The following is a 25268-nucleotide window of genomic DNA, read 5'->3' on the forward strand; positions in this document are numbered from 1 at the left end:
AATTGTTTTGGATGTGTTCTTGGATTCTGGTTGCCAGTATTTTATTGAGAATTTTTGCACCCATGTTCATGTGAGAGTGGTCTGTAATTCTCTTTCTTGGTTAAGTCTTTGTGTGGTTTTGGTATCAGGGTGACTATAGCTTCATAAAAGGAGTCAGGCAATGACTCTTCTGTTTCTATTTTGTGAAACACATTAAGGAGTATACGTATTAACTCTACTTGGAAGTTCTGATAGAATTCTGCATTGAAACTATCTGGTCCAGGGCTTTTTTTTGGTAGGGAGGTTTCTGATGACAGCTTTTATTTCCTTGTGACTTACAGGTCTATTTAAACTGCTCATCTGGTCTTGACTTAATTTTGGTATATGGTATTTATCTAAAAAAGTGTCCATTTCTTCCACATTTTTCAATTTTGTGGCATACAGGCTTTTGTAGTAAGATCTAATGATTCTCTGAATTTCCTCTGTGTCTGTGGTTATGTCCCCCTTTTCATTTCTGATCCTGTTAGTTGTGTGTTCTCTCTCTGTCGTTTGATTAGTTTGGCTAGGGGTTTGTCAATCTTGTTGATTTTCTCCAAGGACCAGCTTTTTGTTTCATTGATTCTTTGGATTGTTTTCTGTGTTTAATTTTGTTGATTTCAGCCCTCAGTTTGATTATTTCCAGTCTCCTACTCCTCCTGGGTGAGTCTGCTTCTTTTTTTCCAGAGCTTTCAGGTGTGCTATTAAGTCTCTAATGTGTGTTTTCTCAGTTTTCTTTATGTGGGCACTTAGTGCTATGAACTTTTCTCTTAGCACTGCTTTCATAGTGTCCCATAGGTTTGGGCATGTTGTGTCTTTATTTTTGTTGAATTCAAGGAAGACTTTAATTTCTCTCTTCATTTCTTCCTTGACCCAGGGATGGTTCAGTAGTTGACTGTTCAGTTTCTATGAGTTTGTAGGCTTTCTGGGGTTAGAATTATTGTTGAATTCTAACTTTATTCCATTGTGATCTGATAGTACACAGGTGTTTACTACGATTTCTTTATATCTATGGATGTTTACTTTGTTACCAATTATGCGATCAATTTTTGAGATGGTTCCATGAGATACTGGAAAGAAGATATATTCTTTTCTGTTTGGGTGGAATGTTCTATAGATGTCTGTTAGGTCCATTTGGTTCATTACATCTGTTAGTTCTCTTATTTCTCTGTTAAGTTTCTGTCTGGTTGACCTGTCCATTGGTGAGAGAGGAGTGTTGTGAATGTGAGGTTTCATGTATGTTCTGAGTTCTAGTAATGTTTCTTTTACATATGTGGGAGTAGATATTGAGTGTGGCTCGCCCCTTGACCAGCAAGGAAGAACGACCACGAAGTTGAGGATCCTTCTCAAATCACACTTTATTGGAGCCTCTTGGTTGAAGGGAGAGCGGGAAGCAAGAGAGAGCGAAGGCCAAGCAGCATCTGCTTATATAGGTTGAAGGGACTCGGGTACTGCCCTGATTGGTGAATACCAGTCTGCTGATGCCGGAAACCTCGGGATTGGCCAGGGACAAGGCTCAATTGTGCATGTACAGGCAAAGGGTGCTCAGCCCCACGTGGCAATACCAAATAAGGACTTGTTTACCTCCAAGCTGCAGGACCACTGGCGCCATCTTGTAATGGCGATAATCGGATGGCTCCTTGCAGTTCCCCTTTTTTGTTTTTTAAGAGCAATAAGGCAAAAACTATTTCCCAATCAGGTCCCCACCTCATGATGTGTGGATCGATCGAGGGAAAGGGATAAGCAAGATACACCCTCCCCGTGCAATGGGACAAATACTTCCCTGGGAGTGCATGGGCTATATCTACACACTCTCCTCTATGCATACCTTCCTCTGTGCAATGGGACTATTGGGTCCCTTGAGGGTGCAAAGGCTATGCATAGCATATTGCCTACGAGCTCTTTAAGGCTGAAAGCCAAACTTGGGGTTAGGATCCACATTCCAAGGTAGCCAAGGCTTGTACCACAATGACCTTGTCCCTCCTCATTTGGGCTCGCAGACGGCACACCAACCACAGACATACCGCACATCCACCTAGGCAGCATGCCAAAAATATCCCTACCCCCACCCATTCCTTAAAGAAGGAAAAGGCCAGTCAGAAAATTGCTCAAAGGTGAGAGGCTGCACACGGGTGCTGCTTAAGGTGATAATGTAGGCATACAGGGCGCACTCATGTCACAGGAGGTGGAAAATAATGTGGGCAAATGGAATGAATTAACATGAACTGGTATCAGTATTGGCCATGCCCTTGTCACCGCCCAGAGGGTCATTCTTGCTGCTTCCGCATGAATCGTCCACAGTAGGGCATTCAGCATCCACTGGATCATCTTCATCCTTTGCAGCATCCTTCACTTCTCTGGTCAGTCTTGCTGGCACCCAGATTGGATCCTCTCGATTCTGGGGAAAAACACAAACATCTCCCCTGGATCTGGTAATCACCGGATCCGGTCCGTACCATTTGTTATCCAGTACATCTTTCCACATGACCAAATCTTGCTCTGAAGAGCTTCCATGCAGGGCATGCCTGTCTGCTGCTGTTTTTCCAGCATTGTTTTGAATTAAAAAATTAAGTGTAAAGAGTGCAAGGGAGATCCTTTCCCTGGGGGATGCTGCTTCAGCTATTCCCCCTTTTTGTTTTTGCAGAGTCTCCTTTAGGTTTCTATTTGCCCTTTCCACAATCCCTTGACTTTGTGGATTGTATGGTAGGCCAGTGGTGTGTTCAACTTTTAATTGCTTACAAAAGGCTTTAAAGCCCTGTGAGGCATATGCCGGGCTTAAGACGGGTGGGCTTCCCCCAGGCCACCCAGGCCTCTAAACAATGGGTTTTTACATGAATTACTTTCTCCCCCGCTAGGGGTGTGGCATGAATTATTCCGGAGCATGTGTCCACTGACACATAAACATATTTTTTTGCCTGCCAAATTCCGAGATATGAGTCACGTCCATTTGCCAGAGTGAGTTTGGCTTCAACCCCCTGGGATTTACCCCAACATGTGGGGGATGTAGCATGGTCACACAGGAGGGATAGGCTTTTACTATTCCTCTGGCATTGTCCCTGGAGATCTTAAACCTTAGGCGAAGTGTATTCGCTGGGACATGATAGAGCTGATGGAAATCTCTAGCTAGCTGGAGTGAATCTGCGGCCACAAGGGCTATAGCTCGAGTAGCATGATCAGCTTGAGCATTGGCCTCTGCCATAGGTCCTGGCAAGAGGGAATGGGCTCGAATATGAGCAATATAAAAGGGATTTTCTCCTTTTAAAATATGTTCTTGTATTTGTAAAAGATTATTGGACACTGTACTTGAGCAGCGAATTAAGGCTGCAACCTCAAGAGAGGCTACAGCATTGACCACATATTGCTAATCTGAAATTAAATTAAATGGCTCAAAAAACCTCTGGAACACCTCCAGAACTACTAAGCACTCAGTGACTTGCGGGGAATCAGGCCGAAATTGAAAAACCACAGGTTTAGCATTTCCCGCCACCAAAGCCCCCTTCCCCGTCTTGGAACCATCTGTATAGATCGTTAAGGCTCCCACCAATGGGTGAGGCGAGGTAATCCTGGGGAAATACACCAATTTTTCCTCCACAAAATTTATCAAGGGGTGTCTTGGTACATGATTATCAATGACATTTGGGAATGCACAAAGCAGGATAGCCCAGCCATCCACCGTGGCTGTCAAAACCTCTACTTGTTCCCTTGTATAGGGAACTACCAACTTGTCAGGCATTCTCGCAAAGTAGGCTAAGCAAAGCATTATTCCCATTAATGCTTGGCCAGCCACCAGTTCTGGGTAGTATTGGACAGATCTTGCTCCCATGGAATTCCCATGCATCCACCAGCGGGGCCCATCATGCCACAACACTCCGGTGGGATAATTCCTTGTTTTGAGAATGCACAGCAGGATTGGTAAGGATGGATTCACCCACTGTAATTGTGCTGTGGTAATAGCAGACTCTACCTTTTTAAGCGCCTGCAATGCAGCTGGGGTCATGGCTCTAGGTGAACAGATATCAGGATTGCCCTCTAAGATGGAAAATAGAGGCAAAAGCTCGGACCGAGGTACATTTAAATATCCTCTAATCCAATTTATATCCCCCAGCAACTGCTGGAAATCATTAAGAGTTCTAAGGTGATGGGTGTGAATAAGCACTTTCTGAGGCCTGACGCTTTCAGGGGTGATGATAGTCCCCAAAAACTTAACCATTGAAGATGTTTTTACTTTATTTGAGGCTATGTAGAGTCCTTGATCCTCCAAAAGGGATGAAACCTTTTGGAAAATTTCCTTCAGGGTTCCCTGATGGGGGGCAGCTAACAATATGTCATCCATGTAATGGATGATCTTGACTGTAGGAAATTGTTTCCTAACAGGACTCAATGCTGCATCCACATACAGTTGACACATGAGGGCACTATTGGCCATTCCATGAGGGAGGGTTTTCCATTGAAAGTGGGCATTGGGCTGTTCATTATTAACAGAAGGAAGAGTAAATGCAAAACTTTCCTGGTCCTGAGGGCACAGGGGAATTGAAAAGAAACAGTCCTTAATATCCAAGGACATTACTGGCCAATTTTTTGGTAATGCCGAAAGCAATGGGAGTCCCTGTTGGGCTGGGCCCATGACTTGCATCTGAGCATTGACTGCCCTAAGGTCAAGCAATGACCTCCAACCTCCAGAAGCCTTTTTGATTACAAAAATAGGCATATTCCAGGGCGATACAAAATATTCTAAATGTTCTAATTCCAACTGTTCTTGTACTAATTGTTTTGCAGCTTCCAGCTTTTTCAAGGAAAGGAGCCACTGCGGGACCCATACTGGCTTATCTATTAGCCAAGGGATAGGCAATATCTTTTGTCTGGAAGCTACAGCTTCAGTGGCCCCTATGAAAAACCCAGACCTTTTCTATCCATTTTGGAGACAGGCTCCACAGGATCCTGTCTACCTTGGAGACACTTTCCAAGTCCCTTATTGGGAACATAGCCTTGCCGTGCCATCATTTGTTTACTGGCGTCAGAGTAATCATTTGTAGTCTCAGTCTCATTTGGGACTGCGCAACTCGGCCCCACAGGTTAATGGGAAAATCAACCACAAAAGGTTGAATAGTCCCTTTCTGATCCTCTGTTCTCCAGACTAACTCCTTAGCACTTATGTGCAGCATATGTGCATATCCCAGACCTTGAAGGGACTGGGAGGCTTGTTGCAAGGGCCAATGTTTTGGCCATGCCTAGGATCTCATAATACTATGATCTGCTCCAGTATCCACCAGGCCTGAAAAAACCTTTCCTTCTATTTCCAAATTTAAAATTGGCCGCTGATCAAGCTCCAAAGACAAACAAGCCAAATCCACTCCCGCGGACCTAAGGCTTTTATCCTTTTGGGCAAGCCCATCCACTGTAAGTTTGTTATGCCCTGAAGGCATAACCAAGAGTTGAGCCACTCTGTCTCCTGGGGCGATGGAAACCACCCTGTACGGAGAATGGCAGAGGATCTTAATGCAGCCTTCATAAACGGGGTCTATGACTCCAGGATGAACTATCAGGCCCTTCATAATTGAGTATGAGTGTCCCAGGACTATGCCAACAGTGCCTTGTTCTAATGGCCTGGACATGTCTGTTTCTATGACCTGAACTCCCATATCTTGAGTTAATACCAGTCCGGAGGTGGCACGGAGGTCCAACCCTGTGGAGCCCTTGGTTGCCATTCTTGTTGGGATGATGGAGTCATATTGGGAACTGCCATCGAGCTCTGAATTGCCCCAAATATTTTTGGGCCCCGGGGACTTGGGCCCCTTAATCCGTTTTTTGACCCTGATTGAATAGCCTGAGGAATAAGTTGTCCATTTATATCCCTAACTGATCTGCACTCGTTGGCCCAATGCTTCCCCTTTTTGCATCTGGGGCAAGTGCCTGGCTGCCTCTGCGATGTTGATGCTGAGGGCCCTGAAGAATTTGAGGCCGAGTTTGCTTCTGGCCCGTGGCAGGGGCCCAGCGAGGAGGAGCTTGGCCTCTCCCCATCCCCATAGACTCCCAGGTCAACCTGCAGTGCTGGCTCCACCCTGCTAAGCTCTCCCGCCTGCCATCCCGGCTTCCATCCAGAGGTCCATCTGAGGGCTTCCATCCAGGGAACCTGACCCGGTACCAGAAGATCCAATAGAGAGCATTTGAAGGAAGAGATGGGCAGACGCCAAGGCAAGACCTCGTCCAACAATCTGAAAAACAACATGAAAAGACCAGATCCCAACGACTCTACAATAGAAGGACTGGAACACCTTAATCCAGAAGAAGTGGGAAAAAGTGCCATTATGAAAGTAATAGAGTCCCTTAGACAGGATATGAATAACTCCCTTAAAGAATTGGATGAGAAGTATAACAAAAAGTTTGAAGAAATGAATATAGAAATGGATGAGAAGTATAACAAAAAGTTTGAAGAAATAAGTAAATCCGTGAATGATACCCTGAGAAACCAAGGAAAAACAATCAAACAGGTAAAGGAAACTGTTCAAGAATTGAAAATGGAAATGGAGGCAATGAAGAAAATGCAAACCGAGAACCGGCTGGATATGGAAAACCTAGGTAAACGAACGGAGACTACAGAATCAAGCATAACCAATAGAATACAAGAGATAGAAGAACGAATCTCAGATTCTGAAGATACCACAGAGAAAATAAATGCTCTGGTCAAAGAAAATGGCAAATTTTCTTTAATCAAAACACAAAACATACAGATTAAAGAAAGAATATTAAGAGCTGCAAAGGAAAAAGGTCAAGTAACTTATAAAGGTAAACCTATCAGGCTTACACCAGACTTCTCTATGGAAACAATGAAAGCCAGAAGATCCTGGATAGAGGTACTGCAGAAACTAAGAGACCATGGATGCAAACCCAGACTACTATACCCAGCCAAGCTATCGTTCACTATCAACGGAGAAAGCAAAATATTTCAGGATAAAAATAAATTTAAACAATTCGTAGCCACAAATCCAGCCTTACAGAAAGTAATAGAAGGAAAATCGCAAACCAAAAAATCCAACATTGCCATCACTGACTAAAATAACCTAGACATCTAGCGACCCTTCAAAACCACAATTCAAAGAAGAGAAACACACAAACTCTACTACACACACATACACAAAAATAATAACCGGAGTCAACAACCACTGGTCATTAATATCACTTAATATTAATGGACTCAACTCACCTATAAAAAGGCACAGACTAAGAGATTGGATATGAAAACAGGATCCAACATTCTGCTGTTTACAAGAAACACACCTCAACCACAAAGATAGACATCTACTCAGAGTAAAGGGTTGGGAAAAGGTTTTCCAAGCAAACGAACCTAAGAAACAAGCGGGTGTGGCCATTCTAATATCTAACAAAATTGACTTCAAACTAAAATCAATCAGAAGAGATGAAGATGGACATTTCATACTCATAACAGGAACAATTCATCAGGAGGAAGTCTCAGTCCTGAATATCTATGCCCCTAATATAAAAGCACCCACTTATGTAAAAGAAAAACTTTTAGAACTCACGGCAGTCATCAAACCACACACACTAATAGTAGGAGACTTCAACACACCTCTCTCACCAATGGACAGGTCAATAAAACAGAAACTCAACAGAGAATTAAGAGAATTACTAGAGGTAATGAATCAAATGGACTTAACAGATATCTATAGAACATTCCACCCAAATAGGAAAGAATATACCTTCTTCTCTGCAGCTCATGGAACCTTCTCGAAAATTGACCACATACTCGGTAACAAAGCAAACTTCCACAGATACAAAAAAATATTAGTAACCACCTGTGTCTTGTCGGATCACCACGGAATAAAGTTAGAATTCAATAACAATTCGAATACCAGAAAGCCTACAAACGCGTGGAAGTTGAACAGTCAACTACTGAATCATCCCTGGGTCAAGGAAGAAATAAAGAAAGAAATTAAAGTCTTCCTTGAATTTAATGACAATAAAGACACAACATACTCAAACCTATGGAACACAATGAAAGCAGTGCTAAGAGGAAAGTTCATAACACTAAGTGCCCAATTAAAGAAAACGGAGAAAGCACATATTGGAGACTTAACAGCACACCTGAAAGCTCTGGGAAAAAAAAGAAGCAGACTCACCCAGGAGGAGTAGAAGACTGGAAATAATCAAACTGAGGGCTGAAATCAACAAAATTAAACACAGAAAACAATCCAAAAAATCAACGGAACAAAAAGCTGGTTCTTGGAGAAAATCAACAAGATTGACAAACCCCTAGCCAAACTAATCAAATGGCAGAGATAGAACACTCAAATTAATAAGATCAGAAATGAAAAGGGGGACATAACAACAGACACAGAGGAAATTCAGAGAATCATTAGATCTTACTACGAAAGTTTATATGCCACAAAGTTGGAAGATGTACAAGAAATGGATTGGTTTTTAGATAAATACCATTTACCAAAGTTAAATCAAGACCAGGTGAACAACCTAAATAGACCTGTTAGTCACGAAAAATTAGAAGCTGTTATCAAAAACCTCCCGACCATAAAAAGCCCTGAACCAGATGGTTTCAATGCAGAATTCTATCAGAACTTCCAAGAAGAGCTGATACCTATACTCCTTAAGGTATTTCACAATATAGAAACAGAAGAGTCATTTCCAAACTCTTTTTATGAAGCTACAGTTACCCTGATACCAAAACCACATAAAGACACAACCAAGAAAGAAAATTACAGGCCAACTCACTCATGAATATTGACGCAAAAATTCTCAACAAAATCCTGGTAAACCGATTCCAAGAACACATTAGAAAAATTATCCATTATGATCAAGTAGGCTTTATTCCAGAGATGCAGGGCTGGTTCAACATATGCAAATCTATCAATGTAATCCATCATATAAATAAACTGAAAGAAAAAAACCATATGATCATCTCATTAGATGCCGAAAAAGCATTTGACAAAATCCAACATCCCTTTATGATAAAGGTGTTGAAGAGATTGGGGATACAAGGCTCATACCTAAATATAATAAAAGCTATTTACAGCAAGCTGACAGCTAACATCAAACTGAACGGAGAGAAACTCAAAACCATTCTATTGAAGTCAGGAACAAGACAAGGCTTTCCACTCTCCCCATACCTCTTCAATATAGTGCTAGAAGTTCTATCAATAGCAATAAGACAACATAAGGAGATCAAGGGGATTCGAATTGGAAAGGAAGAAGTTAAACTCTCGTTATTTGCTGACGATATGATAGTATACATGAGCGACCCCAAAAACTCTACCAAAGAACTCCTGCAGCTGATAAACACTTTTAGCAATGTGGCAGGATACAAGATCAACTCCAAAAAATCAGTTGCCCTCCTATACACAAAGGATAAAGAAGCAGGGAGGTAAATCAGAGAAACTTCACCTTTCACGATAGCCACAAATACCATAAAATACCTTGGGATAACTCTGACCAAGGAAGTGAAAGACCTATTTGACAAGAACTTTAAGTCTTTGAAGAAAGAAATTGAGGAGGATACCAGAAAATGGAAAGATCTCCCTTGCTCTTGGATTGGGGGGATCAACATAGTAAAAATGGCAATTCTACCAAAAGCAATCTATAGATTCAATGCAATCCCCATCAAAATCCCAAAAAAATTCTTCACAGACCTTGAGAGAATAATAATTAATATTATATGGAAAAACAAAAAACCCAGGTTAGCCAAAACAATTTTATATAATAAAGGAACTTCTGGAGGTATAACCATCCCTGACTTCAAACTCTATTACACAGCTGCAGTATTTAAAACAGCTTGGTTCTGGCATAAGAACAGAGACGTCGACCTATGGAATCGAATAGAAGACCCAGATATTAACCCACAAACCTATGAACACTTGATTTTCGACAAGGTGGCTAAAGGTATGCAATGGAAGAAGGAAAGCATCTTTAACAAATGGTGCTGGCATAACTGGATGTCAGCCTGTAGAAGAATGAAAGTAGATCCATATTTATCACCATGTACAAAAATCAAGTCCAAATGGATTAAAGACCTCAACATTAATCTGACCACTTTGAACCAGATAGAAGAGAAAGTGGGAAGTAGTCTACAAGACATAGGCACAGGAGACCACTTCCTAGGTAGAACCCCAGTAGCACAGACAACAAGAGAATCAATGAATAAATGGGACCTCTTGAAACTGAGAAGCTTCTGTAAAGCAAAGGACACCATCAGTAAGACAAAAAGGCTACCTTCTGACTGGGAGAAGATCTTCACCAACCCCTCATCAGATAAAGGCCTGATCTCCAAAATATACAAAGAACTCATGAAACTAGACAATAAAACTCTAATTAACCCAATTAAAATATGGGGTGCTGATCTGAACAGAGAATTCTCAACAGAAGAACTTCAAATGGCCAAAAGACACTTAAGGTCATGCTCAACATCCTTAGCGATCAGAGAAATGCAAATCAAAACAACTTTGAGATACCATCTTACACCTGTCAGAATGGCTAAAATCAAAAACACCAATGATAGCCTATGCTGGAGAGGATGTGGAGAGAGGGGAACTCTCATCCATTGTTGGTGGGAATGCAAACTTGTGCAACCACTGTGGAAATCAGTGTGGCGATTTCTCAGGAAACTGGGAGTCAACCTCCCTCAAGACCCAGCAATTCCACTCTTGGGAATATACCCAAGAGATGCCCTATCATACCACAAAAGCATTTGTTCAACTATGTTCTTAGCAGCACTATTTGTAATAGCCAGAACCTGGAAACAACCTAGGTGCCCCTCAATAGAAGAATGGTTAAAGAAGGTGTGGAACATATATACATTAGAGTTTTACTCAGCGGTAAAAAACAATGACATCTTGAATTTTGCATGCAAATGGATGGAAATAGAAAACGCTTTACTGAGTGAGGTAAGCCAGACCCAAAAAGAGGAATATGGTATGTATTCACTCATAAGTAGATTCTAGCCATAATTAAAGGTCTTTGAGCCTATTATTCATGATCCTAGAGAAGCTAAATAATAAGGTGAACCTGAAGAAAATCATGTAGTTATCCTCCTGGAAATTGGAAATAGACAAGAGGGCCAGTACCTTCATCTGGCGATGGCTGGAGATAGAGACAGAGACCCACATTGGAACACTGGACTTAACTCCCTAGGTCCAAAAGAGAAGCAGAAGGAAAGAGAATGTGAGCAAAGAAGTCAAGACCAGAGGGAACCTTCATCTGATGATGGATGGCGATACAGATGGAGACCCACATTGGAGCACCGGACTGAGCCCCCCAAGGTCCAAATGAGGAGCAGAAGGAAGAAGAACATGAAAAAGGAAATCAGGACCACGAGGGGTGCGATCACCCACTGATACAAGGGGACTGATCTAAGGAGAGTTCACCAAGGCCAGTTGGACTGGGATTGAACGAGCATGTGATCCAACCAGATTTTCTGAATGTGGCCAGATTCTCTGGATGTGGCTGGCCCGGAGTCTCTGAAAATACATTGACAATGACACTGGGACTTCTTTCCTCTGCATATACTGGATTTTTGGGATACAGTCTGTTTGGATACTCACCTTCCTGGACCTGGAGGGACGGGGGAGGAACTTGAACTTCCCACAGGGCAGGAAACCCTGACTGCTCTTAGGAATGGAGAGGGAGGAGGAGAGGGGGTGGGGGGAGTGGGCGGGCATTGGGAGGAGGGGTGGAAATGGTAACTTTTATAATTTAATAAACTTTGAAAAAAAAGAATTTGAGGCATTATTATTATTGGGACATTGTCTTTTAAAGTGCCCCAACTGTCCGCATTTAAAGCATGCCTTCCCCCATCCCCTCTGGCGCCTCTAGCGGCAGCGAGTACAGCAGCCGCCAGTCCTGCATTGGTCAGAGGCCCTCCTACCTCACGGCAGGCTCTTATCCAGGCCTCTAACCCTTTTCCCTTTACTGGAACTATCGCTCTTTGACATTCCTTGGTGCTGTGTTAAAAAATTATCGGCTGTACAAAAGGCATGGATGTGTCCAAATTACCAATTATTTTTTCAGCTGCCTCTGTAATTCTATCCACATAATCAGAAAATGTCTCTGTAGAGCCTTGAATAATCTTGGTCAGGTTACCAGCCGTTTCACCCTTATTAGGGAGTGATTTCCATGCTCTATAATGAATCTCATTAACCTGCTGATAAACCTCAAAAGGATAATTAATCTGATTTCCAGCACATGGCCCTTGTCCAAGAAGCATGTCAGCCGTCCTCTCTGGGTGGCTACCTTGCATGTTTATGCGTGCTTGGACTTGAGCTCTGTCCTGGATAATGGATTTAAAATCCAGGAACTACCCCGGCAGAAGAGATGCTCTCTCAATCTCTTGCCAGTCTGTGGGCGTCAGTGCTTCTGTAGCAATCCTTCTCAATAATGTGATTGTATAACTGGCAGTTACTCCAAAATTTTTTACAGTGTCAACCAAATCCTTAAGCTGTTTGTAAGGCACTGGCTCATACCATCTAGCATGAGTGTGCACATCTTCAAAAACAGGGAAGGCGGTCGCCAAGTTCGACCAAATCTGCCTTCCTATAAAACTGCAGCCCTCTGTTGCCACTGGCGAGTACGTGGGTGGAGGGGCAGATGGGGGAGGTGCAGAAGCCACGGACACCACGGGTCTTCCGTTCCCCATCGCAAACACGTCATCATTGCCCCACCTTCGGTTACCTCGCTCTTTCTCATATCTAGCTGCTGCCTCCTCAAGCTTTTCTTCCTCTTGAGGACCCAACTCCTCCTCTGATAAATCTACATTTATAAACTCCTCCAGCACTAGACTTATGGGGTTTTTCTTCCCCTTTTCTTTTGTTACTATTTCCGGATCCTTTTCCTTTGATTTTTCCTTTTTTCTTTTAGTCCTATCCTTATCCTCCTCCTTATGATCTGATTCTGAAAGACTGTTTTGATGTTTCTGTAATGCCTTGCGACCCTCCTTTAGTATCTCAGTATTACGTACTTCCTTCAAGCAGTTCCGCACCAACCTCCAAAGAGGAAGTGTGCCCCTTCCAATCCTCTCTTCTTGTTTAGCTTGCTCTAGGTCTCTGCCTAACTTATCCCATGATGGCAAGGTTAAGTCACCTGAAGCTGCAAACTAGGGTGAGATCTTTTCGATATCCTTAATGATCATAGAGACCATCCCGGAAGAGATCTTTAGACCGTGGTGCCGTAAAAGTGCTTGGATCGGGCTGTAGACCTCGTTGGGGCCCAAGGCGGTTCCATAAGAATTGCCCATGGTTCACACTTAACTACGTGTGACTTACTCCATGGGCTAAAGAACCCCCCTTTTTATTTACAAGGGAGTTACGTTCTTAGCAGAAAACGCTGCTCAGTGAAAGTGGACTTACTTTCACTTTTGACTAGATGCGGTCGCAACAGCAAAGACACTCACAGCCTGGTTGATGGCAGCACAGCCAAAAGCAGCAGAGAAGGACAAATACAAACATCAAAACTAATGCAAGGCCGAACCACTCTGGACCAACCCCAGCAATCAGCATACCTGGAGGATTTACCGACGTCGCCGCTCCGTGTGTCGAGTTCTGAATCCTCTGCAGCCCTCTCGCTCGGTGACCGATACGTTGTCCGGTGTCACGGGTTCTCGGCACCAGTTGTGGCGCACCCCTTGACCAGCAAGGAAGAACGACCACGAAGTCAAGGATCCTTCTCAAATCACATTTTATTGGAGCCTCTTGGTTGAAGGGAGAGCGGGAAGCGAGAGACAGCGAAGGCCAAACAGCATCTGCTTATATAGGTTGAAGGGACTCGGGTACTGCCCTGATTGGTGAATGCCCGAAGTATCGGGATTGGCCAGGGACAAGGCTCAATTGCGCATGTACAGGCAAAGGGTGCTCAGCCCCACGCGGCAATACCAAATAAGGACTTGTTTACCTCCAAGTTGCAGGACCGCCGGCGCCATCTTGTAATGGCGATAATCGGATGGCTCCTTACAATTGAGGATTGAGACTTCCTCCTGATGAATTGTTCCTGATATGAGTATAAAGTGTCCATCTCCGTCTCTTCTGATTGATCTTAGTTTGAAATCAATTTTGTTAGCTATTAGTATTGCCACACCCGCTTATTTCTTTGGTTCATTTGATTAGAAAACCTTTTCCCTACCCTTTACTCTGAGGTAGTGTCTGTCTTTATGTTTGAGGTGTGTTTCTTGTAGGCAGCAGAATGTTGGATCCTGATTTTGTATCCATTCTCTTTACCTGTGCCTTTTTATAGGTGAGTTGAGTCCATTGATATCAAGCGATATTAATGACCAGTGGTTGTTGACTTCGGTTATTTTTTCTGGTGGTAGTGTTTGTGTGTTTCCCTTCTTTGAGTTGTGCTGGTGGAGGGTTGTCATATGCTTGTGTATTATGGGTGTTGTTGGCTTCCTTGGTTTGTGCTTTTCCTTCTAGTATTTTCTGTTTGGCTGGGTTTGTGGCTACGTATTGTTTAAATCTGTTTTAGTCCTGGAATATCTTGTTTTCTCCATTGATGGTGAATGTAAGCTCTGCTGGGTATAGTAGTATGGCCTTGCATCCTTGGTCTCTTAGTTTCTGCAGCACATCTATCCAAGACCTTTTGGCATTTATGGTTTCCATTGAGAAGTCAGGTGTAATTCTGATAGGGTTCCCTTTATATGTTACTTGACTTTTTTCCAACGCAGCTCTTAATATTTTTCTTTATTCTGTATGTCTTGTCTTTTGATTATTATATGGCGAGGGGATTTTTTTTGATCCAGTCTATTTGGTGTTCTGTATGCTTCTTGTACCTTCATAGGAATATACTTCTTTAGGTTGGGAAAGTTTTCTTCAATAATTTTGTTGAATATGTTTTCTGGGCCTTTAAGCTGTAAATTTTCTCCTACTTCTACACCTATTATTCTTAGGTTTGGTCTTTTCACGTTGTCCCAGATTTCCTGGATGTTTTGTGTTAAGAATTCATTGGATTTGTTTTGTTCTTTAATCAGTGAGTTTATTTCCTCTGTAGTAACTTCAGTGTCTGAGATTCTTTCTCCTATCTCTTGTATTCTGTTGATAATACTTGTCTCTGCAGTTCCTATTTGTTTACCCAAATTTTCCATATCCAGCCTTCCTTCGATTTGTGTTTTCTTTAGTACCTCCATTTCATTTTTCAAGTCTTGAACTGTTTCCCTTATCTGTTTGATTCTTTTTCTTGTTTTTCTTGTGTATCTTTGAGAGATTTATCCATTTCATCTACCTTTTTGTTTGTTATCTCCATTTCTTTACAGCAGTTTTTTACCTCCTGTTTAAGTTCCTCTATTATTTTCATATAGTTCCATTTAAAGTTGATTTCTTCTATTTCTTCTGGAGTAGGGTGTTCAATTCTTCTTGTTTCATGATCTCTGGATTCTGGTGATCTCATGTTGCCTTTCAGGTTGTTGGGGGACTTCTTGCATTGGTGCCTGCCCATCTCTTCCTTCAAATGCAGCCAGGAGAGTCTTGGTGTCTTGGTCTAGTCTTTGCTGTGACTGACTCCCTAGGTGAATCTCCTCAGTGAAGGTGCAGGAACTGTTCCCCGGTTGGCTGGTCTGAAAGGATGTCCTCAGCACAGGGACAGGACTCTTGGAGGTCTAAGGACTCTGCAGACAAAAGGGCAAACTCGTGGGGGGGTTGTGTGGAGCCAAGAAGCCCCTGCAGCAGGAGCTGGAGGTGCTGTGCACTCCCCTCCGGTACGGTGGGTGCACACTCACCCTTCTGGGTGGGTAGCCTCGGTGAAAGAGCAGGACCGTTTCCTAGGCCACGGACCTCACAGACAATAGGGCAGGCTTGTGGGGAGAAGGTTGAGCAGGGAAGTGTGGAACAGAAAAGCCCCTGTAGCAGGAGCTAGAGGGGCCCAGTACTCCTTTCCCAGATGTTCTGCCCTGTCCTGTGATGGCACCCACTCACCTGTCTGAAAGGTTGTCCTCAGCACAGGGGCAGTACTCTAGGAGGTCTAAGGACCCTGCAGACAAGAGGGTGAACTCGATGGGGAGGAGAGAGTTGTGCGGAGCCAAGAAGCCCCTGCAGCAGTGATGTAGATGAGCCTTCTGTCTATGTGTTATTTTCATTGGTTAATAAAGAGACTGCCTTGGTCCTTTGATAGGACAGAAAATTAGGTAGGCGGAGTAAACAGAACAGAATGCTGGGAAGAGGGCAATGAGGCAGACGCCATGGAGCAAGCCACCAGGTCAGACATGCTGAATCTTTCCCAGTAAGCCACCACCTCACGGTGCTACACAGATTATTAGAAATGGGTTAATCAAGATGTGAGAGTTAGCCAGTAACTAACTTTCTAGAGATAATGGGCCAGGCAGTATTTAAAAGAATACAGTTTCCATGTAATTATTATGGGCAAAGCTAGCCAGGCGGGCAGCAAGAAGCAGCCCACCACTCCTTCTACACAGCAGGAGATGGAGGTGCAGTGCACTCCCCTCTGCGGTTGGTTGCACACTCACCCCTCTGGGTGGGTAGCCTCAGTGAAGGAGCAGGACCTGTTCCTGGGCCAAGGACCTCACAGACAATAGGGCAGGCTTGGGGGGTGAGCAGTGGGCAGAGAAGTGTGGAACAGAGAAGCCCCTGCAGCAGGAGCTAAAGGTACTCAGTGCTCCTTTTCCGACTGTTCTTCTCCGTCCCGGGATGGCACCCACTCACCGGTCTGAAAGGTTGTCCTCAGCACAGGGACAGGACTCCACTCACCACCCTGTCCCACCAGTGCCCATACAGGCTGAGCTAGGGGATCTTATGGCCACAAAGAAGGGAGGGAGAAGGTGGGGGGAGCCTGGGTATAAGCTGGGATGGGATAGGAATAGAGAGACAGTAGCAGGGGAGAGAAGCCCCTGCAGACAGACATGGAAGTTTAGGGTGTTGAGGAATGTCTGTGCTCTGATTCCTGGACTTCTGCCGTGGGTCAGGAACACACTCACCCCTCCGATGGATCTTCTGGTACAGGCTCAGGTCCCCTTGCTGGTCAGGGACCTCGCAGACAAAAGGCCTACCTTGCTGCAGGCAGGCTATTGAATCAAAGGAACTCCCATCTGTTTGCACTCACCACCCCGTCCCACCAGTGCCCAAACAGGTTGAGCTGGGTCATCTTATGGCCCCAAAGAAGGGAGGAAGAAGGGGGGGGAGCCTGGGCACAAGCTGGGATGGGATAGGAAGAGAGAGGCAGTAGCAGGGAAAAGAAACCCCTGCAGTCTCTTGAATCTATTTTTAAAGGGGAAACTAATAGTCTTAAATATTTGATATTAGTATGGATTTTTGTATATTGATACAAATTTAAGATTATTTTTGTTATACTGCATATATGGTTCTATTCTTGTTTAAGGTATTTTTGCATATTGATACAAATTTAAAGTTATTTTTGTTAGAGCATGCTGCATACATTCTATTCTTGCATAGGATATTCTTTTCGCTCATTTAATAGTTTAATGTAAATTTCTAGTACTTGAAAATTATTATTACAAACTATTTAGTATAATAAAGAAATACAGGTTAGTAGTTAGTCGCTCATCACAATCAAATTGTAGTCATGTTAGGTATGTTTTCAAGGTTAAACAGATATATTTTAAATAAGACAGGTCTTTAAATCATTGCAGTGGCAATGGCATCACTAGGGAACCCTGAAACCTACAGAATTTATGATGCTTTAATAATATAAAGCTTTTTATGACAAAGAGACATGTCTGCTCCTGGCAGGACCAATCTACTTCAGAGGAGATGATAGACATCAAAGAAACTCCATATGAAGCTTATTTTCTTTGTGGCAAAAGTTGGGCCACTGGACAAGAAAGTCTCCTTGCCTCAAGTGCAGACACAAAGCTGTCCAAATTGGACAAGCAGGACTTAAAACAAAGTATCTGCCAAACTTTGCCAAGACAAGGTGGGAAGTCCTTCAAAATTACTCCCAGGAAAGTCTGTTAGATATTCTAGGCCTGTAGGTCAAAGATAGATATCCCAACATTGCAGAGGAACCTTGGGTGACTGTCCAGGCCACCAGATGTTTCTGTCATTTTACTTTTGAAATTTGCTTGCTCTGCACTTCCTGTTTACTAAGATAACATTATTTCCTTCTGGAATCTTTGATGGAGATGAAGGCTAGATAATCATAGTTATAGTTTTCCTTGGTCATGGTAGAAGGTAAATTAGGTAAAGAGCTTTGGATTTATCAAGATAGAATAAATAATAGATTATCTTCACCAAATGTACCAAATACAAATGAATTAGACATTGTAAATGTAATTCTTACCTGATAATTGTTCTTATTGTTTATATTTTATTATGTTAGAGTTAAAACCTTTCCTTTTTATTTAGACAAAAGGGGGAATCTTCCGAAGAGATCATTTTGTACACTGTGAAGATTTGTCACTCGATTTGATTTAATAAAAAGCTGAACAGCTAATAGCTAGGCAGGATGCTGGGAAGAAGGTGTAACATGAAAGGGGACTGCTTGTTTGTGTTTCTGTCCTGCCCGACTCTCCAGCTGTTTAGTCCCAGAGAAAAATCACACATGGATCTCTATAAGTTATAAATGCTCATTGGCCCATTAGATCAGGCTTCTTACTGGCTAACTCTCACATCTTGATTAACCCATTTTTCTGATCTATGTTAGCCATGTGGCTCAGTACCGTTTTCAGTGGGGCAGCTTTGGTGATCTGGGCAGGAGTGGGAGGAATCAACTTCCTCCTCCCCAGAATTCTCCTGCTCTCCTGGCATCATTTCCACTTCCTGTCTGGTTTTCCTGCCTACGCCTCCTGCCTGGCCAATCAGCATTTATTTAAAACATGACTGACAGAATACAGACAATTCTCCCACACCAAGAAGGAGAGACATACATGACATACAATTCTGAATGGAGGCTTCCACTGCATGGTAGGATTTTAAAGCAATCAAATAGAGCCCATTGGGGGATGTATTAACCAAAACCAAAATAGGATGCCAGCATGCATCCACTAAGATGATCATGACAAAGGCAAAAAAGCACTGATGAGGTGGAGTATCAGGACTCCACTTTGGTGCTAATGGGATTGCAGCAAGCTGTGCACTTTGTAAAACATGGCAATACTGCAAAAGGTTAAAAATTCATACAATACTGCAGAACTTACAGGTATATAACCAAGAAAAATTTAAATATATCAAAACAAATAATTTACATAAATATTCAAAGACAGCATTATTCCCAATAGCCCCAAACTGGGAAGAGCTCAGTTGTCCATCAATTTATGAAGGAGTAAATGTTATATGATCATACATTGTTTATTTGGGAGCTACTGCCAGGACAGAAACTTCTGCCTGTACCCCCTACACACACACTCTCTCTCTTTCACACACACACACACACACACACACACACACACACACACACGCGTGCATGCACACATGGTAAAAAACCCAATCTCTGGATGCGAAATCCCACCAATCTCTACCCTGGAAAGCTCCACTCTGAAAAGTTCCCAAGAAACTCGGTATAAGCCTTCTTTGTGTGTGTGTGTGTGTGTGTTTGTTTGTTTGTTTGTTTTTGTTTTCCTTTCTTCATTATTATTAGTAGTGGTTGTACTTTATATATAATACCAACTAAAATTCCCACTTCCTCCCCTCCTCTTACTCCCCTACACACCCTCCTTCCCACCCCCTCTAGTTCTAAGAGAGGGCAAGGCACCCTGCCCTGTGGGAAGTCCAAGGCCTTCCCCCTACATCCAGGCTTAGGAAGGTATGCACCCAAAGAAAATATTATCCCGAAAAGCCAGTACGTGCAGAAGAGACAAATCCCAGTGCCATTATCATTGGCCCCTCCATCTGCCCCAACTGTCAACCACATTCAGAGGGTGCAGTTTGATCCCATGTTCATTTATTCTCAGTCCAGCTGGAGTTGGTGAGCTCAAAATAGCTCAGGAACACTGTCTCAGTGGGTGAACCAACTCCTCATGGTCCTGACTTCCTTGCTCACATTCTCCCTCCTTCTGCTCTTCAACTGGACCTTGGGAGCTCAGTCCAGTGCTCCAATGTGGGTTTCTGTCTTTGTCTCCATCTGTTGCCAGTGATATTCAAGTCTGACTATGGGGCAAGGCCAGTTCAGGCACCCTCTCCTCCACTGCCCAGGGTCCTTGCTGATGTCATCCCCATGGACTCCTGAGAACCCCTCCAAAACCAAGCCTCTCACCAATTCCAAAATGGCGCCCTCCTTCCTTGCTCCCATATTCATCCTTCCTCCATCTCAACCATCCCACTCCTGCAAGTTCTCTCCTATATCCCCCTCTCTCCTTCCTTCAGTTCCCCAGTCCCCATGCTCCCAACTTTTGCCTGGTGATCTTGTTTGCTTCCAATTTCCAGGAAGATCTATATATGTTTTTCATTGGGTTCACCTTATTACTTAGCTTCTCTGAGATCATGAATTATATGCTCAGTGTTCTTTGTTTACAGCTCCTGCACGGTCTGGAACCATGAGTCTCAGCGGAGGGTGTCCAGGTTGAATGAAATCCAGAGCACAAGGTTTAGGTGAAACAGCAGCTCGTTTATTGTTCTGCTGGGGCTAGCTTTTATACCATGGCACCAAATGGGGAGGGGGCTGCGAAGGGACTGTCACCTGACCCAAGGAGGAACTCTCACCTGACCCCAGTAGGGGTAAAGGACTGATCACATGCATTCCACCTTCACCTGTCTCCACTAGGGACTGTCACCTGACCCCAGCAGGGATCAAGGAATAATCACGTGCACTCAAACTTCCTCATCCAACTCCAGGAACAGAGGGAAGTTAAGATTCTTTGCAGATAAGCACCTCAAATGGGGGCAGGGAAATATAACTCGGGGTAGCAATTCCCACAATTCCCCCAACTTTATTTTATAATGAGGGGTCCTGTCTTAGGTCCTGCGAGGAAAGTACCTTCCCTTACCCGTCACTGGGCCCCCGATACCCTGTCTTAGGCGGGGAGTCACCCCACAGGTTGCCCGTCCTTGGAGACCCTCATTTTTTCAGCATCTGCAGCTATACCTCATGACTTCTGGGAGAGTCATGGGCCAGACTGAGTAACACCTGACGGTGGTCAAACTCAGTCTTGGTGAAGGTGTTTAGAAGTCATTTTAAGAGGAGCAGACCTACTGCTACCCCTACTAGTCCCAAGATCCCCAGGGACAAGGCACCTCCCCATCGCTGTGCCCAACCACCAATCTGGACCATGGCATTCCACCATCCCTCAGCAGATATAGGTTTAACACGGGTTTCATTAATTGCAATAATCTGATGTACCAAAGAGTGGGTAAAGTTTACAAAGGAATCATTCCAAGGCCCTCTAAGGTAAGCATTAAGGCGTTGCACCTCAAAGGACATATTTTTCACTTCCATAAGGGTCACACAGGCAGAATGATAGAAATGAGAACAAGAAGCTTGTTGCACCATCCACAACACATTAATCTGTTCCTGCAATAAGGCTGTTTGTTGATTTAAATTTAACATCCCTAATTGAATATGTGAGTCCATGGTATTTTGAGTCTCTAAGGCCTGGGTAACACGAGCAGCAAGAGTGTTAACAGTCTCTGCAGTCGCTGCATTCTGGGACACGGTGATTCCCGCAACGGTGGCAGCTGTGGCTGATATGGTGATGGCTGCGGCAGTGATTCCGAAGTCTCTTCTCTTGATACAAGATAAGCTCTCGTCCATCATGTGGGTCTTCTACCACCAGGGGAACCAGAGCAGGAATTCTGACCATCAGCACGGACTCATCCGTTGGGGACCAGCAGTTGCTCAAAAAGCAGGAGCTGGAAGAACAATCAAGGATACCATCCTCCCTGACCGACCCATTAAAGGAGACAAACATAAAGGGAGGCAGAACAGAAGCCAGGCTGACAATAGAGAAATTCATTCCCGCTGCATAGTTAATCTGGAGGGATGATTCAAAGATGTCTGATGTGTTCCATCTGGCTGTAGCATTGAAAGCCAAGCCCCTTTGAAGGGCTAAAGGCCTAATATCTGTACATGCACGAGGGCCACAGAGAAACATGCCCGCGAATGTAGGTGAAACTCCTGCCATATTTGGATTTCTATAGAATAATCAAAGGCCCCTCTCAAGGAGTTTTTAGCAGTAGGTCAGTGACCAAACCACCATAAATATTGATCTCCCTCCAATTTCCATGGTTCCTTGGGAGCACAATTTCCCCAAGATAATGGTAAGTACAATCTGAAAGATTGTGGCATCTTCCAACATAAGGGAGCTGGTCTCGGAGGAGTTGGAAGTCCAGAAACATTTCTTTTAAAATTTATTGGGTAAAAGATATCTCTCAATCCAAAACAAGGATGTCCAGAAGAATCAGAAGAAAAGTCTCCCAGAGAATAATTACTAAGGACCACGCATGGTCCAGAAAGAGAGATACTAAGCATCTCTGAAATATTGCTAATCTTCCGGAAGCAAAGGGCATGAGATATATCAAACGTTAAATTACCCAATGAAGATCTTTCTAATGCTATATTTGCTGCAGGAACCCCCAATGTATAATTGGTGGAATAAAAGGATGGAAAAACAGAGCTTACTTTACTTACTGGCATCAGTATGGGTGGGTTCCTCACCAGTGCCCATCTCAGGGCTCCCTCGATGTTCTTCACTTGAATCCATATTGTCAGGACCAATAGGGCCTGGCTCCACTGGCTGAACATTCTGCTCCGGCACCCAGTTGGGTTTTTTGGTTCCTGGAGGGAAGACGCAAACGCCCCCCCTCACCCTAGCCAACATGGGTGTGGGTGACTGCCACTGTCCCGTGATACTATCCTTCCATCTAACCCAACCCAGAGATTGGGAAGGTTTCTGCTAATGTCTCTCCATTGCTGATAGACCTTGTTTATCTACTGTTAAAAAATTTAAAATGTATAAAATTGGCGAGGTTTCCAATGGCCCAACAATCCCTGCCACATATCAGTATACAAATTGAAGGGTTGATGCTTGAAAAGAGAAAATGCCATAAGGCAGGCTGTGAGTTCTGCAGCTTCGGCAGAAATCGGACCTAGGGGCTGCTTTTCTTTAATTGAACCAGAGACCACCACTGCATAGCCCTTGGAAGAACCATCAGTAAACACTGAACGCACTCCCTTAAGGGGGGAAGTTTTGATAATTCTTGGAAAGATAACAGGATGATTCTTAAAAATGAAATTAAACGAGAATCAGGATAATTGTTATCAAAATTGGCTCCAGTGGTTGTGATGAACAAGGTCCATCCATCTTGAACCCTCTGTAGCCTTGTTATTTCCTCTTTTTGATTAGGGATTAGAAATTTATCTGGGATCCTGCCAAAAACTTGTAAACTAAAATCATACGCCTTCCATCGAAGCTGTAGCACCATTTCATAATATGGGGTCACTACCTTCTTAGGGAAAGCGGGTAAATGTAACCAATAAATGGGTCCCCTTTGCCAAAAAACGCCAGTAGGTGAAAATTGTGAGCTTGGGACGAGCCCCTAAATTCTGAGAGGAAACTCTGTCCCATGACTCATTTGCCCCTCCCTGTCTGGAGGCTTTTTCTTTTTAATCTTTCACTCCTCTACCTTATCCACGAGCAGTTTGGCCTCCTTATCAGAGGCCATATCAGAACAAAGAGAAGCCTTTGCCTCATTATGTTGAATTTCAGATAACACCTCTTTTGTTGCTTTCAAGGCCTGCTTAACCCGGATTTTCTCTGCAAGCAAAGCATCCCTGATCAGTGTCCAAAGGGAGAACGTGGCAATTGGCAGGACTTCAGGCCCCTCCTTTCTCAAAGTTTTTTGAAGATCCCCGCGAACTTGTTCCCACTCAGAAATATTGAGGGCTCCACTGGTGATGAACCAGGGACTCCATGTTTCTGTAGTTTTAAGAAAATCATCCAAAGTCTTAGTTTTTACAGCTGTTCCTTTCAACAACCTCTTTAACTCTGATTTACCCGGGGTATTCCCCATTTCTTAATTATCTCTTATCTCTTAATTATCTCTTAATTATCTCAAGTATCTATTGTTTCTTAATTATATCTTAATCTCCAATGCATCCTGGACGGCTACAGGATGACCCGGTCCACTTTCCTCCTTTCCAATCTCGGTGGAACCTCCAATTGCCGCGCCTGCACGGTCTGGAACCACGAGTCTCGGCGGAGGGTGTCCAGGTTGAACGAAATCCACAGAGCACAAGGTTTAGGTGAAACAGCAGCTCGTTTATTGTTCTGCTGGGGCTAGCTTTCATACCATGGCACCAAATGGGGAGGGGGCTGCGAAGGGACTGTCACCTGACCCAAGGAGGAACTCTCACCTGACCCCAGTAGGGGTCAAGGACTGATCACAAGAACTCCACCTTCACCTGTCCCCACTAGGGACTGTCACCTGACCCCAGCAGGGATCAAGGAATAATCACTCAAACTTCCTCATCCAACTCCAGGAGCAGAGGGAAGTTAAGATTCTTTGCAGATAAGCACCTCAAATGGGGGCAGGGAAATATAACTCGGGGTAGCAATTCCCACATTTGTTTATGGCTAGAATTCACTAATGCATACATACTATATTCATATTTTTGAGTCTGTGTTATACAACTCAGGATAGTGTTTTCTACTTCCATCCATTTGCATGCAAAATTCAAGATGGCATTATTTTTTTGCTTTTTTCCCTCTAAGTAGTGCTCTAATGTGCAGATGTGCCACACTTGCTTTATCCATTCTTCAGTTGAGAGACATGTAGGTTGTTTCCAGGTTCTGACTATTACAAATGATGCTGCTATGAACATATTTGAACAAATGCTTTTGTAGTATGATTGGGCATCTTTTGGGTATGTTCCCAAGAGTAGTATTTCTGGATCCTAAGGTAGGTTGGCTCCCAATTTTCTGAGAAACCACCACACTGATTTCTAAGTGGTTGCACTAGTTTGCATTCCTACCAGCAATGATGAATGTTCTCCTTACTCCACATTTTCTCCATCTTAAGCTACCATTGGTGTTTTTTTTAATTTTAGCCATTCTGAAAGATGGTATCTCAAAGTTATTTTGATTTGCATTTTCCTGAGTGCTAAGGAAGTTGAACATGTCCTTAAGTATCTTGTGGCCATTTGAAATTCTTCTGTTGAGAATTCTCTGTTCAGTTTAGTACACCATTTTTAAATTGGATTATTTAGAATTTTTATGACTAGTTTTTTGAGTTGTTTATATATTTTGGAGATCAGTTCTTTGTCTGATATGGGGTTGGTGAAGATCTTCTCCCATTCAGTAGGTTGCTTTTTTGTCTTAATGACAATGTCTTTTGCTTACAGAAGCT

The sequence above is a fragment of the Myodes glareolus genome, chromosome 3, assembly GCF_982192425.1.
Source record: "Myodes glareolus chromosome 3, mMyoGla1.1, whole genome shotgun sequence".
In the NCBI taxonomy this organism is placed as follows: Eukaryota; Metazoa; Chordata; class Mammalia; order Rodentia; family Cricetidae; genus Myodes; species Myodes glareolus.